Below are 20,644 nucleotides of genomic sequence, written 5' to 3' on the forward strand. Positions count from 1 at the left end.
CAGACGACAATAGTGTTTGTGAGCTATAACCTTCCTGAAGGCGTCGTTCTTGGAGAATCTCCAGAGTCTAGGTGTTGCCATCACTTGTTGTGCTCTTGCTGCTGTTGGGGAACACATTATTTCAAAATTTTCCTACGATCACATAAGATCTATCTAGAAGATGCATAGCAACAAGAGGAGAGAGTGTGTCTACGTACCCTCATAGACCGAAAGCGGAAGCGTTTAGTAACGCGGTTGATGTAGTCGAACGTCTTCGCGATCCAACCGATCCAAGTACCGAACGCACGGCACCTCCGTGATCTGCACACGTTCAGCTCGGTGACGTCCCTCGTACTCTTGATCCAGCTGAGGCCAAGGAAGAGTTTCGTCAGCACGACGGCGTGATGACGGTGATGATGAAGTTACCGACGCAGGGCGTCGCCTAAGCACTACAATGATATGACCGAGGTGAAAATCTGTGGAGGGAGGCACCGCACATGGCTAAAACAACTGTCAACTTGTGTGTCTATGGGGTGCCCCCTCCCCCGTATATAAAGGAGTGGAGGAGGGGAGTGCTGGCCCTCATAGGGCGTGCCCAAGGGGGGGAGTCCTACTCCTAGTAGGAGTAGGTTTCCTCCTTTCCCAAGTTGGAGTAGGAGAAGAAGGAAGAGGGAGAAGGAGAAAGGAAAGGGGGGGTCGGCCCCCCACCCTATTCGGATTGGGCTTGGGGGGGCCTCCACCTGCCTGCCTCCTCCTCTCTCCCACTAGTCATGGCCATCTCCTGCCCGGCCCTGTCGGCCCACCCAGGCCCGACCCTAAAATCCAGGGCCTATGCCCGATGGGCTTGCCCATGGGCCGGGCTTGGGCCTGAGTTTTGAGCCCACCAGCAGGGCTTGGACGGGCTTGGGCTTGACATTTTAGCATTTTAAGGAAGAGGCCCGGCCCACGGCCCTAAGCCCTAAGGGCTTTTCAGGGCTTTTTACCGGATGGGCCGGGCTTGGGCTTGAAAAGTAGGCCCGTCGGTAGGGCCTGGGAAGGCCTGGGCCTCATTTTTTTACCATGGGCTTTTTAAGGCCCGGCCCAAGCCGGGCCCGGCCCATGGCCAGGACTATCTCCCACTAAGGCCCAATAAGGCCCATTGACTCCCCGGGAGTTTCCGGTAACCTCCCAGTACTCCGAAAAATGCCCGAACTCATCTGGAAGCATTCCGGTGTCCAAACATAGCCTTCCAATGTATCGATCTATATGTCTCGATCATTTCGAGACTCCTCGTCATGTCCGTGATCACATCCGGGACTCCGATCTACCTTCGGTACATCAAAACACATAAACTCATAATATCGATCGTCATCGAACGTTAAGTGTGCGGACCCTACGGGTTCGAGAACTATGTAGACATGACCGAGACTTACTTCCGGTCAATAACCAATAGCGGAACCTGGATGCTCATATTGGTTCCTACATATTCTACGAAGATCCTTCTCGATCAAACCGTAACAACATACGTTGTTCCTTTTGTCATCAGTATGTTACTTGCCCGAGATTCGATCGTCGGTATCATCATACCTAGTTCAATCTCGTTACCGGCAAGACTCTTTACTCGTTCTGTAATGCAACATCCCGCAACTAACTCATTAGTCACATTGCTTGCAAGGCTTATAGTGATGTGCATTATCGAGAGGGCCCAGAGATACCTCTCCGATAGTCGGAGTGACAAACCCTAATCTCGATCTATGTCAACTCAACAAACACCATCGGAGACACTTGTAGAGCATCTTTATAGTCACCTAGTTACGTTGCGACGTTTGATAGCACACTAAGTGTTCCTCCGGTATTCGGGAGTTGCATGTCATAGGAAGATGTATAAGTTATGAAAAAAGCAATAGCAACAAACTAAACGATCATAGTGCTAAGCTAACTGATGGGTCAAGTCAATCACATCATTCTCTAATGATGTGATCCCGTTCATCAAATGACGACTCATGTCTACGGTTAGGAAACTTAACCATTTTTTATTAACGAGCTAGTCAAGTAGAGGCATACTAGTGACACTCTGTTTGTCTATGTATTCACACATGTACTAAGTTTCCGGTTAATAGAATTCTAGCATGAATAATAAACATTTATCATGATGTAAGGAAATATAAATAACAACTTTATTATTGCCTCTAGGGCATATTTCCTTCAGCTGCTGCGAACATCTCTTTGTTTCGACAAGGCCTTTGTTTTCCATTTTCTTCTTCTTCTTTTTGGTTGTGTGCATCCGTGATGTCTAGACTTGCTCTGGATATTATGTTGTTGCAGACACCGGATGTAATTGGTATCATGTTGATATTAATATATTCCCTTTGTCAAAAAATTGCATGTGTTTTTCTTCTATGGATTTTTTGTGGTAGGTGGTTGTGACCTATTAAATAAATTGCCCAAGTGTCAAGTCATCTTACCTTATTTTCGCCGGTTGTGACATTTTTAAAATTTATTTTGCGGATTGTCTGAGACTTCGTTTTGAGCCTCGTACTTTGTTTAATAAAATGGTTGTGTGCATCATGTGATGCAGAGCCTGGGGGTCATCCTTCTTTTCGAAAAAAAGATAATTTACTGTCTAGTTGGTGTCAACATAGTAGTGCTGTTGCTCAAACTCAAATTTCAAATTTCTATATAGATTAGCAACCTCAGCACTCTTTTCAAGTCTTCTGAATCGAATTTCAAAAATATTGAAGATTTTGTCTATGATTCCACTAAGAACTACCCATTGCAGGAAAACACATGAATTAACCAATCGTGCATATTCTTCTTGTAATTTTTTTTCTAATCTCTTTAAGTGGCATTTTCAAACGTCCCATTTTACTTTATTATTTGACATGTACAGCCACAACCGTCCTTTGTATGGATTCCTTTACATGGATTTATGTGATGGGAAAATCACAACGGACTTCGATGTGTAAGTTTGTTTGTCAGCAATGCTACTTCTTTTCAACTATTTTCCTTTTATACTATTCTACTGTTAGTAATGCTCTTGACCCCCATGCGCAGGTGTTCTAAATGATTGCATATCCGTTTTTCTTGCTATTTTCCTCTGTACCTCACACTGCAATATTGCATGGGAAATGGAGATTTTGTTCTGTACTTTATATTCATGAAGTTCCTGTTTTTTTTTTGCTCTATTTGCGTACAAAGTCCGGCCACTATCTATTTGAGCATGAATAGATTTTTGATTCAGCTTCTAATAATAATTTCGTCCAAAATGGATTAAGCAGGAATAGAGTGTGATTAATTATTTTTAAAATAATTTCATCAAAATGAACTTGTACATGCTTAGCAATCTATATCATGCCATATCATATGTATCGGCGCCCGCTCTTAAAAGAATGTGTTCGCAACCTGTACATTAATCTTGAATCCCAAGAACATTTTTGTGCATCTTAGAACACAATTTGTATTCCAAGAACAAATTTCCAGTGCCAGGAACAAATTTTGAATTCGAAGACATTTCTTGCATCCAAGACAATTTCTTGAATCCAAGAATAATTTCTCAATTTTCAAAGAATAATATTGAATGTTTTGAACATTTTTAATCCAAGAATATTTCTTTTGAATGGCTCGAACATTCTTTTAATGCAAGAACAGTTTTTGAATGCATTGAATTTTTTGCAATCCAAGAACTAATTTTGAATGCCACGAACATTTTTAAAATCCAAGAAGTTTTTTTAATTTGATAGAACAATTTTTAAATGCCTTCAACATTTTTCAATCCAAGATTTGTTTTGAATACCTGATTTTTTTTGAATCCATGAACAATTCTAGGAATAATTTTTGATTGGCTGGAATTTTTTTTGCATTCATGAACTTTTTTTGAATACAAGAACAAAAATTTCAGTTTCAAAGAACAAAATTTAATTTAATAAATAATATTTTGAATGCCTTGAACATTTTTAAAATCCATGAACAATCATTTCCAAGAACATTTTTTCAATGCCTGGAACATTTCTTGAATACAAGAACAATTTTTGAATGTCTTGATTTTTTTAATCCAAGAGGATTTTTCATTTTCAATGAACAATTTGAATGCCTTAAATATTTCTTCAATCCAAGAATAATTTCATCAATGGCTCGAACATTTTCAGAATCCGTGAACAACTTTTCAATTCCAAGAACAGTTTTTGAATTCAAGAACATTCTTTGATTGTCATGAACTTTTTTGAATCCAAGAACATCCCTGTCAATTCAGACAACAACTTTTGAATTGACGAACAATTTTTGACTGCCTTAAACATTTTTTAAATCCAAAGAACTAGCTTTGTGTCTCTTATAGCAATGAAACAGCAGCAAGAAAAAGCTACTAGTGGAAGAAATAGGCTACTAGCTTTTGCGCGTCGAACCAGAAACGGGAGCAGCTACTAGTGGAACTTTGCCTAAAAAAAGCTACTGGTGGAACCAAGAAGCAGAACTAGAAGCAGCTACTTGTCCAAACAGAAAAGAAAACCTGAAGAAAACCGAAAACAGAAACAGGGTGCATGGGAATACCGAGCAACCACGCGCGCCCACATCTTCAGGGATGCCTGCACTGCACTGCAGAGGAAACTGTAGGCAGGTCAGCGTGGTGCATGGGAATAGAATCCTGACGAGCAACGAGCCATCCGAGACGCAACAACGTACCCGGCTCATCATCGCTCCCCGGCGTCAAAAAGGGCAAAAGCCACCTTCGCCCGCCGCAGCCCAGCTATCTATCCATCTCCTCTGAAAAGGGCCATGCGCCGTTGCCGATACCTCCCTCGCCTTTCACCAGAGCTCCTACCTCCCTCCCTCGTCGAGATGCTCTCAGCTTTTTTCCTCGGTTTTTATCTACCCCTGCGTCCCCGCTCGTCGTGGCACATGGCGATGGTGGGGTGGAGTCAGAGCGAAAGCGAGAGGGCAACGTGCGAGCGCTTTCTTTCTTTCCTCATCGAGATCCGAGAGCGGCACGGGCATGCATGGGGAGGAAGGCTTCCGTTGGCTGCCCGTCCGGCCGGCCTATCGTGCGTGCCGGCGCACGCTAGCTAGCTGAGATAACAGGTGACCACCTACGATCAGGGCAGCTGCCACCGCGTCTGAATGCTTCACGTGCCGAGCTCGCCAGAGCCGCGGCACGCCGGCGACACATGGAGCCCCCGACGGCCCGGCCCCTCCCGGCTGAGGATAGCTCCTCGATCGTAGCCGGTAGTAGTGTTCCTGTCCTCTTCTACAGCAGGGCCGGCTCGGGCTCAGGTTGGTGCGTGAGCCAGCGTAACGGCGCTGTCGATGATCATGCATGGAGTCGGTCTTGTCATGTTCCAATCATTGGTTACACTCATGCCTAAATGGAAATTTGATGATGGCCACCATGCCTGATCAAGCCCACCATATTTGCCGATGACAGTGACAGAGGTGCGTGCTTGGCAGACGATTTTACGATCCGATATAAATGTGACTCGCTGGTCCCGGGAGGGATTTCTCGAACTGCGAGCCCGCTCTGTCTAATTGCGCTAACGGTCTCTAGCCATTTGGCCACGCTCGCTGCTAGTACTATTGGCCAAGAGCGTGCGGACAGTCTAGGCAGTATTGGCGGCGGCGGAGAAAATGTGCCGCGCGCCTTTCTATCGACGACCGTGCAGATGCGCTCCTCATAATCTTTCTCTCTAATCATGGATTTGTGCGCTAAAACTATCATTTGTGGCCGGCCGATTCATAGGTCTACCGCTACAGTACATCCTCATGTACTCCCTTCGTTCCTTTTTAGTTCGCATATAAGTTTTCTCCAAAGTCAAACTATCGCTACTCTGACCAAACTTATAGAAAAAAATACCAATATTTACAATGCCAAATCAATATTGTTAGATTCATTATGAAATGTAGTTTCATAGTATATATATTTGGTATTGTAGATGTTAGTATTTTTTAAGATAAATTTGGTTAAACTTTGCAAAGTTTGACTGGACACAAATCTAATGTGGAGAGTAAAAAAGATCCGAGGGAGTACTAGTACATGTAGGATTGAAAATGTGATGCCATGCCATGTTGGTTTGTGGAGCACTATACAACTGGCCATAGTGGGATAACATAAGCGGTATCATGCACTTAGGACTTGCAAACATGTTTATGCGTCAGACAATCTTTCTCTCTAATCATGGATGTGTGCGCTAAAATGATCATTCGTGGCCGGCCGATTCCTAGGTCCACCGCTATGGTACATCTTCCTGCTGTAGTGGTACATGTAGGATTGGAAATGTGATGTTTTTTTAACAGAAGGCGCACAAAGCGGCAAACATATCATTTCAGCTCAGTAGCAACGTACAACATGTATTACAAAGCCTTGGAAATGAAAATTAGAAAGGAGAGAAACTACATGATATGTCCTACTCCTGTGAGCTGAAGCAAAACAACATATGTCAAGCTCTTCAAGAGATCTAAGAATCTGATGAGCTACATTGTGAGCAATGCCATTGATCTCTCTAGAAATATGGAACACTTGAGAATGAAGATCTTATGAGAAGCAGAAAAAGTCAGCCAACACTTTCCTGATAGTCGTCAGTAATCTTCCGGATTGCCGCAAAAGATGCTAATGAGAGACAGCCTATGAGGAATGTGGGCTGGGCAATTAGCCACTTGAGCTGCCAAAAGAAGCGCCAAAGCTTCAGCTTGTAAAGGTGTATCTTGATGGGGAACGTTGCAGAAAACAAAAAAAATTCTACGGTTTCACCAAGATCCATCTATGAGTTCATCTAGCAACGAGTGATCGGATGCATCTACATACCTTTGTAGATCGCGAGCGGAAGCGTTCAAAGAACGGGGATGAGGTAGTCGAACACGACGTGATCCAAATCACCGGAGATCCTAGCACCGAACGGACGGTACCTCCGCGTTCAACACACGTATAGTCAGCGTAACGTCTCCTTCTTCTTGATCCAGCAAGAGGGAAGGAGAGGTTGAGGAAGATGGCTCCAGCAGCAGCACGACGGCGTGGTGGTGATGGAGCTGCAGTACTCCGTCAGGGCTTCGCCAAGCGCTATGGAGGAGGAGGAGGTGTTGGAGAGGGAGAAGGAGGCAACCAAAGGCATGGATGAAAAAGCCCTCCTTCCCCCACTATATATAGGAGGGCCTAGGGGCGGCGCCGGCCCTAGGAGATCCAATCTCCTAGGGGGGGCGGCGGCCAAGGGAGGTTTCCCTCCCCCCCAAGGCACCTAGGGGTGCCTTCCACTTGTGGGACTCTTCCCCTTTGGAAACCCTAGGCGCATGGGCCCCTTGGGGCTGGTGCCCTTGGCCCATGTAGGCCAAGGCGCACCCCCTTACAGCCCATGTGGCCCCCGGGGCAGGTGGACCCACCCGGTGGACCCCCGGGACCCTTCCGGTGGTCCCGGTACAATACCGGTGACCCCGAAACTTGTCCCGATGGCCGAAACAACACTTCCTATATATAATTCTTTACCTCCGGACCATTCCGGAACTCCTCGTGACGTTCGGGATCTCATCCGGGACTCCGAACAACATTCGGGTTACTGCATATACATATCCCTACAACCCTAGCGTCACCGAACCTTAAGTGTGTAGACCCTGCGGGTTCGGGAGATATGTAGACATGACCGAGATCGCTCTCCGGTCAATAACCAACAGCGGGATCTGGATACCCATGTTGGCTCCCACATGCTCCTCGATGATCTCATCGGATGAACCACGATGTCGAGGATTCAAGCAACCCCGTATACAATTCCCTTTGTCAATCGGTATGTTACTTGCCCGAGATTCGATCGTCGGTATCCCAATACCTTGTTCAATCTCGTTACCGGCAAGTCACTTTACTCGTACCGTCATGCATGATCCCGTGACCAGACACTTGGTCACTTTGAGCTCATTATGATGATGCATTACCGAGTAGGCCCAGTGATACCTCTCCGTCATACGGAGTGACAAATCCCAGTCTTGATCCGTGTCAACCCAACAGACACTTTCGGAGATACCCGTAGTCTACCTTTATAGTCACCCAGTTACGTTGTGACGTTTGGTATACCCAAAGCACTCCTACGGTATCCGGGAGTTACACGATCTCATGGTCTAAGGAAAAGATACTTGACATTGGAAAACTCTAGCAAACGAACTATACGATCTTATGCTATGTTTAGGATTGGGTCTTGTCCATCACATCATTCTCCTAATGATGTGATCTCGTTATCAATGACATCCAATGTCCATAGTCAGGAAACCATGACTATCTGTTGATCAACGAGCTAGTCAACTAAAGGCTTACTAGGGACATGTTGGTGTCTATTATTCACACATGTATTACGATTTCCGGATAACACAATTATAGCATGAATAAAGACAATTATCATGAACAAGGAAATATAATAATAATGCTTTTATTATTGCCTCTAGGGCATATTTCCAACATATCTATGATAACAGTAGAAGTCTGGATCTGCACATTGACTTCCAGTTGGTCTTATGGCAAAGAGAGGTAAACTCCAATTCCAATAGCAACAGATCCTTGAGCCAAGCCAGGAATTTTTTGCACGTAAATGCTACATCAGAGTATACTCTTGGTCGTGTAACTATAAGATCAGACTTGATTGTTTTCCCCTGCATAGGAATCTGATTAGTAAGAGGTAAAGCGCCGACCATCTTGTTGGATTGGAGCTGAGAAGAAATATGTACAAAACCATTGAGTTCATTAGACAGAGCTACATCAACAGTGTTAATATGACAAGGGAGAGCTCTTTTCCTACTATAAAGATAATCATTCCTAGCTTTCCAAAGACACCTCATAAAGTTGAGAATGTTGGGCAGAGAAGCATGTGGATGATTCATATTAATCAGAGCAAGGAAAACACTGTGAATATTAGGATTACTTTGAACTAAAATATCCATTCTAATGCATCAAGGATTCAGAAATCAAGCAACTCTAGAAAAATCACAAAGGAAAAAAATGTGTCTCATCCTCTGGCTGACCACATCTGCTACAAAGTTGAGAGATGTGCACAGAGAAGCGGCCAACTCTCAAACATGTGGGAAGAGCTTTTGAAGGAGCCTTCAAGCAAAAAAAATTTACCTTAGGAATCATCATCTTTTGTTTCCAGACCACATTTAGAAGATTCTTGACCTGCGAAGAAACCCGAGAAGGTGCAAATCTAGGATTGGCATGAATATCCTGCAAACACAGCTTATAGGTAGATTTGGAAGTACAAATACCATTAGGAGTCAGGTCCCAACACAGAATATCCGGACTGTCCTCTTGAATAATATCAGTCTGCATAATAGTAGAAGCAAGAGGCTGTTGAAAAAGAGAATAAATGAGGGTAGCATTCCATTCTTTCCTATCAGTAAACCAAAGATCTTTAACAAGAGAAGGGTAACTATATCATGAAGATTGAATAATACGATGATAATAAGTAGCTTTCCAACTCGAGCACCATGGGGTGCTCCATATAGAAATATTACCTTGAGTAATCTGATAAAAAGAATGAGCGTTGAGTTTGGGAAGCATTTTGAAAATGGAGGACCAAAAAGCTGATCTTGGATTGGAAGGGCTAGCAGTCCAAATGGAACCGTCATGGAAGTATTTGGACTTAAGTACAAGATGAAGATGGGAAGAAGGCTCTTTCGCTATGACATGTTGGTTTGTGGAGCACTATAACAGAGCTGAAACTCTACTATGGTGCGTGGATGTGAAGACTCGTGTGTGAGACTGACTGACTGAAACAGACGGACCAGGCCAGCACTAACAAAAATCTTGTCAAATAAACTAAACTTGATATTTATGGTGAAGACTCGTGTATGCCCGATCCCGCGGAAAACTTATGTGCCCCTCTGGCCCCTCGGGCATACACTATAATCGGTTTGATGTTTTTGTAGGGTAAGACGTCATATGGTTGACGTTTCACAGGTTTGAAAAGTATTTGCAATGGCTGTTATCTAGTGCTCTGGCGGTACCGTTTGTAGTCTTTCACCTCCCAAGAGACGTCTTTCCGTTTGTAGTGTTCGTGTATACGTATGTGACAAGCCCTTTGTAGTCTTTCACCTCCGAAGAAACGTCTTTTTATTTGTATTGTTCGTGTACACATACGTGACAAGCTGTTTGTAATTTTTAGTGACGGACACTACAAGCCTTATGTAGTTTTTCACTTACCTTGCCTAATAGATGGGGCATAGCTCAAAGACTAAAGAGTCTTCTGGTTTTCTATGGTTCCTGTCGCTAAAACAAGAGACAGAATGAAACAACCCTACCAGTAGAAGACCTGATAAATGCAAAACTAGCATGTTTGACCAGTCAAACCCATCAAAGATGGACCATATATATTTCTAATCAATAGTACCAGTTCATCAAACTTCTTTGTAATAAGCACTCGTACTGATGCTGCATGCCTGGCCGCCACCGAGTTGGAGTTGGACCACGATCTTAAAAGGCTACCAGCAGCAATGATCAATCAAATAAATGTGCCATGATCAGTCCCCCGTACAGCAAATCATGCAACACCAAATCAATTATCTAGACCATGGTAGCTACTAGCTAGTTGTACTACGTGACCTGTAGCATGCATGACACACTCGCTTCACAGTCACATGTCCAGGATTTGCTCGTGGTGCACGGTGAATCCAAACACATTACATAAGCCAGCTTGGCCGGTCACTGGGTCAGAGGGTGAGAGCAGCAGCGCTGCAGTGGCCATAATAACAAACTTCACGTACGTATGCGATGCGGGTGCACTCTTGGAGCGGCCAAACGTGCTGGTCCTATCCGCGCCCATGTAAGCCATATTATTTTTAATGGTGGGATTTTGCACCTTCATTATGCTGATGACACGATGTTCCTGGTCGAGGGGTCAAATGTATGCATTCGTTATTAAGTACGTTAAAAGATTGTCGGGGGATTTCTATGCATACAAGTTGGATCTTGCTAAAGATGTGATCGTGTGGATTGACGATTTTATGAGAAGAATGCTTGGGGTCTTGGGTTTTGCCCCGGTTTAGATTAATTAGATTATGACTTGTGTTAGAGCAACTCCAACGGGCCGATCCAAATGGACGGCATTTTTGTCCGCTTTTTGCCCGTTTGGGTCGGCCACCCGCCCGCCTTCCGCCCTTTTTTAGTTTTGGGTCGGCGGTGCGCCTAACAGGCCGACCCATTTCATGACCGCGTGCGTTTAAGATCATGCCGTCTGGAGTGCGGGAAAGGTTTGCGCGCGAGGAAAAGCGGCCTAGCGCGCTGGTTTTGGCACTCCAGCGCGCGGGAAAGGTTCGCGCCTGCGCCGCGGCCGGCGCTCGTTATAAAGAAGGTGTTCCCTCCACACTCTGTCCGCCGCCCACTCTCGCCGCCTCTGCACCACCTTGTCGATCCGCCGCCTGGGCGCTTCGGATTTTCGCGGAGTCCGCGAGCGCCGCTCCGGCGCCTTCTCCTTCGAGATCTGATTTCGCGAGAAATGTCTCGTCATCGGCACCTTCGACACCGCAGAAGAGGCGGCCCGCGCGCACGACACGGCGGCGTGGCGCCTCCTGAGGCCTCGCCGGGATATGAATTTTCCCAACGTGTCGAGCCAGCGGGCGCATGATCTGGCGCCTCTTCCGCGGCTTTTCACCGACGAGGATCGTCGTGTCCACCTGAGGCGGCAACGTCGCCTCGCCATCGCAGAGAAGGACGTAGAAGCCTTGGTGGTGTGGCGCGGAGGCTTCCCGCAGGACATCGTCGACGAGCGCCAGTTCTACAAGCAATTGAGATCGAAGAGGGACGCGAGGAGGAGGGAGCGAGCCGCCTATAGGGAAGACAAGCATACACGGAAGTAGATAGCTCAATTGAAACTGAAGCTACGAGAAACGTCGGGTTGGGACTTTGAAGACGAGCAGCTTGTTGACGCCTATCTTCAGACGTCGGAGGAGGACATTACCGAGTCAGAGTCAGAAAGCGACGAGTAGTGGTCTTTTTCTTTTATCTGTATATGCTAGAACTATATATGTACTGAAAAAATGGCCGGCGGCGTCGGCGGCGTAGCAGACGGGCGAGGGGTGTGAATCCACAGTGCCACCGACAAGCGGGTCCGGTGAGGAAAGAGGGCTAGCGTGCGTCCGTCTTGTGTCCGCGCCGACGCAAATCAGGCTAAAAAATGGGCCGGAAATGGGTCGGCGGACGGACAAAAGCGGACGCGCGTCCGTTTGGATCGGCGCGTTGGGCCGGCTTTTTTGTCCACGCCGATCCAAACGGACGGCCGCGGACGAAATGGGCCGGCTTTTAGGACGATGGAATTTTTGGTGCGTTTGAATGGCCAGTTGCTGGATAAGTTCACGCCTTTCTTGCGGTCTGAGGCAAGGGGACTCCTTATCTCTGTATTTATTCATGTTTGTGGTGGAGGCCCTCTCTTTGGTGCTAAATGATGCTTCTGCTAAAGGGGCTCTTCAGGAATTCTGTTTGAATAGACATGCTTAAGGTATTTTCCATTTGTTGTTCGCTGAAGATAGTCTAATGTTTTTTAAGTGATCCATTGCTTGACCATTCAAAATATATTGACCGATTATGAGAAGGGCATGACAGTTAGGGCATGTATAATGGTGCTATCTTAGTGATGTCACATAGGATAAATGTTGAGGTGGAGGAGAGAGAAACCATAAAAAAAGTTTGCCTTCTCTTATTTAAAAGACGATCTTTAACACAATATGTCTCACCTTGTTTTATGAATAGCCGATTGTTGAAGATAAGGCCAAGAGATAACTCATTGTTGACATGTTTTTATTGTCATCTCTAAATTGCATGCAAGGCTTAAGATAAGACTATCTTATTAACTATTGTGCATGCCCTTACTGAGCACTAATAAGTGTTCCATTATATTTGGGAAGAAGTGCAGTTCGAAAAATCAAGTATCCACTATAGTAATATTAAAAATACTCCCGATGATTTTGAGCATAAGTATCTCGATTTACCTGTGCCAGAGGGAAGAACGGAGGCTGGTAAGTTTTAGTCTACAAAAGATAAAGCTCTGAAAAAGCTATCGAACTAGATTGGAAAATATGCTTCCAGCGACACGAAGGAAACTCTGATCAAGTCAGTTATTCAGGCTCTTCCGGTGTATGCCATGGGAATTTTCAAACTTCAAACTTCCTACTTCACTTTGTGTGGAGTTATCTCAAATTATCAGGATTTTTTGATGCAACGACAAGGAGAGGAAAACTCACTGGCTGGCTTGGGATATACTGACGAGACCTAAAAGCAAAGGCGGTATGGGCTTCCGCAATCTTATGTTATTTAACCAAACGCTTCAACTAAATGTGATGTTGGGAGCACCCATTGTGAGAGTATGAGAGAAAAAGACACCATGAGTTTAGTAGATGGTAGAACAGTGAGGACATTTTTACTAATGTAATCATCTATACTTCTGGTGTTGTTCCTCCTAATTGGCAGGTTGTTTTTCAAGAAAGGGAGCTTATGTCCAACAACCTGCATCATTACAAGATGAGTTTGTGGAACCTCTTTCTACATTGGGGCGGTTATTTCTAAACCCGAATTCGTTATGTGCCAAGCTGATGAAGGCAAAGTATTATCCCATAAGGCATTTGTTTGACATTGCCTTTTTGCAGTCAACGTCGGTGACATGGCAGGTACTAAACATGGTTGGGAATTTCTTACAAATGGTGTCACTTGGAGGGTGTCTGGTGGCTTTAGTGTAAACTATTGCAAAGTTTAGTTTTGATAATAGGTCGGATGATGTTCTTAATAGTTTTTTGGCCGGCGTGGCGTATGCTGTAAGGAATGGGTTTAATAAGAATTAATTAATATATGGGGAGGTGTTTTTTGTGCTTCCAGGAATGTCATGGGGCTGCAAATCAACTTTGTCAAGAGTGAGATCATCTTTGTTGATGTGATGGGAAGGAATCTTTGAGCATTGTTTGTCCGCTAAATTGCTGCTTGGGGTTTCTTCTCATTCACTTGCATTGGCATTGTGGTTAGTGACTGAAAATCTAGAGGCATGATTTCACCATGAGCTTGATCACCACATAATGTGTGTTATGCAAGAGCCCGAGCGTTAAGACTGCCAAGGATATATTCACAAACAAATCATGTTCCTGGGCGGAAAAACCACTCGAGAAACCATTACTCTATTAGACCTCACCTTTGCACCACATTTCGAGAGATGAAACCCATGCTATTGGCTACCATCATATTCCACGCACATCGGTAACAAAACATTGCATTTATTCTCTAGATAGAAACATATCTATGGAAACCAATTTTGGCACATATAACACCTTTAACACAAATTTCAATGGAAGTGATGGGAATGAAACAATGTGGAGTCGGCTGAAATGGTTGGGCATTAGGATAGTCAAATGAGAAACAAACATAGGTGTCACCACCCAGATTCAAGCGGCACATATTGGCATGTGACCTATCATGAAGGCGAAGCCCACTATACAAGGTAAATAAACGGTTGCTCCTAATAGGGGGGATGTTGGGACGATAATTACACTGCATTTCACCAGAAGATGATAGTTTATTCTAACGATGGGGAATATTCTCGAATACCATCACTTTTGTGTGATTGAAAAATTGGTGCTATCACACTAGTATCCTCCCTGAAGACCTGGAACCGAAAGTCAACATAGGTGATGGTGAAATCAAGGTAACTAACTCCATCATCCATACTAGTAGCAAAGCCCTTTGAACCATCTTACGAATGAGCTAGAAACCATAGAGAAGGCACATGTAGTGCTCTTCCTCTTCATCATGAAACTATTCTAGTGTGGAAGATGAAATTATAATATTGCTCAGGATCACTCGAGAAACAATGTCATGATCGGTGACATTGAACACAAGACCGATATGGAGACTTGGATCGCAATAGGAATTCACATACATAAACTAGTTTTCAGGAACTCTTCATCCATAACTGTCATGGTTAATGACGACAACAACAACGTCAAAGGTAGCAATAACTTGACAGTCTTTACAATCGCTAGTGCGTTGGGGAACTTCACAAATAGCTATTTACCACAAATGTCAAGGGTGTCAATCATACAACTAAATTCAATCATCGATGGCTTCGAATCCGTCACATGTGGTTTTTTGAAAGACAATATGGTGACAAAGTGCACACATTATGCCAACAATAACAAGTCAATCTCCATTTGGTTCAAGGGGCGTTGCTACTGGCATCCTCCCTGGAGTCCAGAGAACGAAACTCAACATAGGTGATAGTGCAATCAAAGTAACTAACTCCATCGATACTAGTAGGCACACCCTTTGAACCATCTTACGAATGATCTAGGAACCACAAAGCGGGCATGTACTGCTCTTCATCTTCATCACGAATCTATTCTAGTGTGGAATATGAAATTATCATATGCACGGGATCACGCCATAAACAATGTCATCATCTATGACACTGAACACAAGACCCATGTGGAGAATTGGGTCGCAATAGGAATTCACATGCATAAACTAGTTTTCAGGAACTCTTCATCCATAACTCTGATAGTTAATGACGATAACAACAACGTCAAACATGGAAATACGTTAATAGTCTTTATAATCACTAGTGTGTGGGGGACTTCACAAATAGGCATCCATCACAAATGACAAGGGTGTCAATCATAGTAAAAATACATCCAATCATCGATGGCTTCAAAGTCATCACATGTGGTTTTTTGAAAGACAATATGGTGACAAGTGTACACATTAGCAAACTCCGAGTTGCCTTTGTTGCCAACAATAGCAACTCGGTCTCCATTTGTGTCTGTCGGAAGCTTATTAGTCAACAAGTATCATCTTGGATAAGGTGCCCTTGACATCAGTCACGCCGGGCCACCAAGTACGATGAGAATGAAAATGGAAGAAACATGAAATAACCCATAAACATTACGATTCACTAAATCAATTTTTTCTACTAAGAGTGAGGCTACTAGTGGTGATGATGGCACGCAGTGTTGTATTTATCCGAGGGTTGTATCATGATCCCTTCATCAAATAAGACCTTGGGTGTCCACACTCTCCGCGACAAAGCAACAACACTAGATTGTCTTTGGTCATCATAGAGGTTGTAGGCACCCCTACGTCATCTTCAATGGAGCTACTACATGGTTACTGTTATCGTCCTTCGTTATCCCTTCATAACGGCTTACTCGGAACTTGGCGTGACGTCTTCAACCCTTGTATCCTCTTTGCTTCATGTAGATGTTTTCTCGATTGCCCATGTTGGAACAGATCACATTGTTGTTGTGTTGTCCGAGGCCCCTCATGGTCCATATTCGCATGCTATCTTTAACACGGTGGCCTGACATCACTAATGTCAAAGACACCTTGCCTACAATGTCATCTTCAATGGAGCTACTATATGGATTTACGAATCATAGGGGTTGTAGGCACCCCAATGCCATATTCAATGGAGCTACTATATGACTTCTGATACCGTCCTTCATTGTCCCTTCATGGCGTCTTACTCAGAACTTGGCTTGTCATCTTCAGCCCTTGTAGCTTCTTTGCTTCATGTAGATGTTTTCTCGATTCCACATGTTGCAACAAATCACTTTTTTGTTGTGTTGTCTGAGGTCCCTTTTGGTCTATATTCTCATACTATCTTTAACACGATGGCCCGACTAACTAATGTCAAAGACACCTTGCCTAAGATGATGGTGATAAATGATGTTTCACCAAATTCTATCATATCATAGATGACTCATAATACCTAGTAAGGCGCAAATGGATTTTAGGATGTTGTTGGCAACATGACATGTGGAAGCTTGTGAAAGTGTACACTCATCCTCATATTATCTTTCAAAAATAGCATCTTACAAATTTGAAGCCATTGAGGATCAACTTACTTTGTTTTATGATTGGAAGCCTCATCGTTTGTGGAATATAGCTATTTGTGAAGTACCCACACTCGCTAGGACTTGTAAAGATTATTTTTGTACTGCTATGTTTGACACGATTGCTGTCGCCATTAATCTGTACTACAACTCAATTCCCCACAATAATCTTTTGTTCGATGTCATCAAGGTTGAAATCGTTGAAGCATGGAATAATGAGCACTATCGGATTTTGACCACCACATTGGAACAGTTTTATTTTTCACATGTATCTATTTTATGAACACTCCATAAACAATATCATCATACGTGACACTGAACACAAGACCGATGTGGAGAATTGGATCGAAATAGGAATTCACATGCATAAACTAGTTTTCAAAAACTCTTCATCCACAACAACAACAACAACAACAAGAATAACACAACGACGACGACGACGACGACAACAACAACAACGTCAAAGGTGGCAATAAGTTAATAGTATTCATAATCACTAGTGTGTGGGGGAATTTATCAAATAGCTATCTACCGAAAACAAAAAGGGTAACAATCACACTACAAACAAAGTCAATTGTCGATGGCTTCAAGTTGTCACATGAGGTTTTTCGAAGGAGAATATGGCGACAAGTGTACACATTAGCAAACTCCCAGTTTCCTTTGTTGCGAACAATAGCAACTCCATCTCCATTTGTGTCTGCCAAAAACTTATTAGTCAACAACATCATCTTGGATAAGGTAATGTCAGGCCACCAAGCATGATTTTTTTTTAAAAATGGTGTTTTATTCACTCATAATGAAGCATCAAGGAGATACAAAACACGATGAGTACACACCCGGCCTCTGCGTAGTTAGGATGCACACAACCACCATCAAAACACACACACACACACAAAATGATCACTCCATAAAATAGCAATGTCATAGAAGATCAACTGAAAGGACATGGATGTCGCCTAGAGGGGGTGAATAGGCGCTTTAAAATAATTATGGTTTGGGCTTAAAAAATGCAGAATAAAACTAGTGTTTGATTTGTCAGCACCAAACATAAAATATACTAGGCTCAACTATATGCACCAACAACTTATGCTAAGCAAGATAAAAAACTAAGTGATAGCGAGATATATAACATGAAACACTAAGGATATCACAAAGTAAGTGCACAATTAAAGGCTAGGGTGAGAGATAACCACGTCACGCAGAGACAACGATGTATCCCGAAGTTCACACCCTTGCGGATGTTAATCTCCGTTAGAGTGGTGTGGGGCCATAATGCTCCCCGAAATCCCACTAGGGCCACCATATTCTCCTCACACCCTTGCACAATGCAAGATCCTGTGATTCCACTAAGGAACCCTTGAGAGCGGTCACCGAACCCATACAAATGGCAACCCTTGGGGGCGGTCACCTTACCCGTACAAATGGCAACCCTTGGATGGTCACCGAACACGTACAAATTGCCCGAGGCAATCTCCACAACTTAATTGGAGACCCCAAAGCTTGCCCAAAGCTTTACATTACAATGATTGAGCTCCGCAACACCACCAACCGTCTAGGGCGCCCAAACACCCAAGAGTAATAAGCTACTCAACTTTTCACTTCCACGTATCACCATGGAGAACTCAAATCAATGCACCAAATGCAATGGCAAGAGCACACAAAGTGCTCAAGACATTCTCTCCCAAATCCCACCACAACAGTGAATGCATTGAGGGATATGAGAGGAAGAACGAAGAAGAGAACACATAGAACTCCAAGATCTTGATCCAAAGAGTTCCCCTCACTTAGAGGAGAGGTGGATTGGTGGAAATGTAGATCTAGATCTCCTCTCTCTTTTACCTTAAATAGATGCAAGAATCATGGGGGGTAAAGAGAAAGCAAGCTCCAAGAGGTCAACAGTGGTGGGGGAAAACTTGCTCAAGAATGTTGGGGGCTTTGGGGAAGAAGACCCCCTTCTATAGGCCCCCATGAATGTGCCTGTTATGCTACAAAAATACATACGACCGATACAACTGCTTTTTGCAGGTTTCCCACTTGCAGGGCGAGCACCGGGCGGTACAACCAGAGGTGGTACCGATAATACCGCTGAGAGGATCTCAAGAGGGACAACCGAGCAACCACCACCAAGTACTGCTCCAGTACCCGAGCGGAGTCACCCATGAGCGGTACTAGGGTCGGTACTTGGCCCGGTACAACCGTTGGACCAATGCTCTTTTCGTGGCCAAGTTCGGAGCAATAGAACCGACCACCAGTGGTACCGATGTGCGTATGCCATCTGGGACAACCGGTCCACCACCGCCTACCCACCAGAACGGAGTCACCCGACTCCGGTAATTGGGGTACTTGGCCCTATACAACCGCCGCGTAGCCCTCCTAGAGTGGCAAGATAAAAATGCCAATGATATAGAGAGGTGAAACCTCCATGAGTGAAGAAGCGGCAAAAACTTTAACAACTAAAACACAATATATGATGCATACGAAATCTGTTTTCGATGAACTTGAGCTTGTCATGAAGACCACAAGCTCCAAAACTCACAAAGAGAAAAGGCAAACAAGAATCAAGAAAGATGATGCCAATTATGCAAATATTTGAGCTCTCTACGAACGATGCGATCAAGCTACTCACACCAGAGCCCCCTTGATAGTACGGTTATCAATTATATAACACGGTCTCCCAAGTAACACCATGAGACTGGTAAAATAGAGAACCTATCAAGGGCAAACCTTTGCCTTACGCATAATCCACTTGAGCTAGATGATGATGATCTTGACCTCCTCAAGTTGGACCACCTTTCTTGATTGCGCATGCTCGATGAAGAGTACTAGATTCCTCCCGCATACTACGCTATGGCTGAGCCTCTCTTACGCACATCTTCACATGTCCATTATCACGAGAATGGACAACAAGCTTCAAGCATGATCTCTTCATGATGCTCCACTTGAATTTGCACACCACAAACTTGATGATGATCACCACTTGATATCCTCCATGGATCATATGAGATCTTCCTTTTGAAGCACGCCCATGGAAACATACCTAGCTAGCCCCACAAAGAAACCTCACATAGACCATGGGTTAGTACACAAAGCGTAATGGACAATGCTTATCATATCATGGGATCACTTGATCTCACAGGGTACATCTTCTATGTTTTGTGTGTTGACCAACTTGAATCACTCTTTGACTTAGTCTTGATCAACCTTGTATCTTATCTTTAAAACTCTTCATAAAGATGATGTCTTGAAGGTAAACATGAATGTTCACCCAATCTTCTTCTCCAATACATGCTTGCAATAGTCTCAACTCTCACATGACCAATCTTTGGATAGTTCCTTGAATAGCACCTTGGTCAACACATAATCTTCTTCAAATAACCTTAAAACCAACAAATGGTCTTCAAGCAATGCCTAGTCCATAGGGACTGTCATCAGTTACCAAAACCAAACATGGAGGCACCAAGATATTCCACCAACGCTATGCCTAGGCAGTTGAAAAAAGGAAAAAAAGCAACATTGATCCTCGTCAAGCAGGTGCAGCCACCAACAATGATGTAAGCACATATGGTCTGGACATGGTATCCACACGAGCTGTAGACCATCCACAAACCAAGAAAATAGCCAATCTCAGATCCACTGATCACGGGCGCGAGAGAAGATGCCACCACCGAAATCTCACCTTGGAGACAACCCAACACTCCCACGTTTCCATCGCAAGTTTTTGTCAATGGTAAATCTAAATACCCGTATATTACACCATGAGTTTTCACTATCCCAATAAGGCAGCTACTATTACCAAAAAATTGCCATGCACCATCTTCGTCGCGCGACATCTCAACGAAGGATATCCGCCACGCTCCGCCTTAGCCAC

The sequence above is a fragment of the Triticum urartu genome, chromosome 2A (genome assembly GCF_056163025.1).
Source record: "Triticum urartu cultivar PI428250 chromosome 2A, HENAU_Tu73, whole genome shotgun sequence".
In the NCBI taxonomy this organism is placed as follows: domain Eukaryota; kingdom Viridiplantae; phylum Streptophyta; class Magnoliopsida; order Poales; family Poaceae; genus Triticum; species Triticum urartu.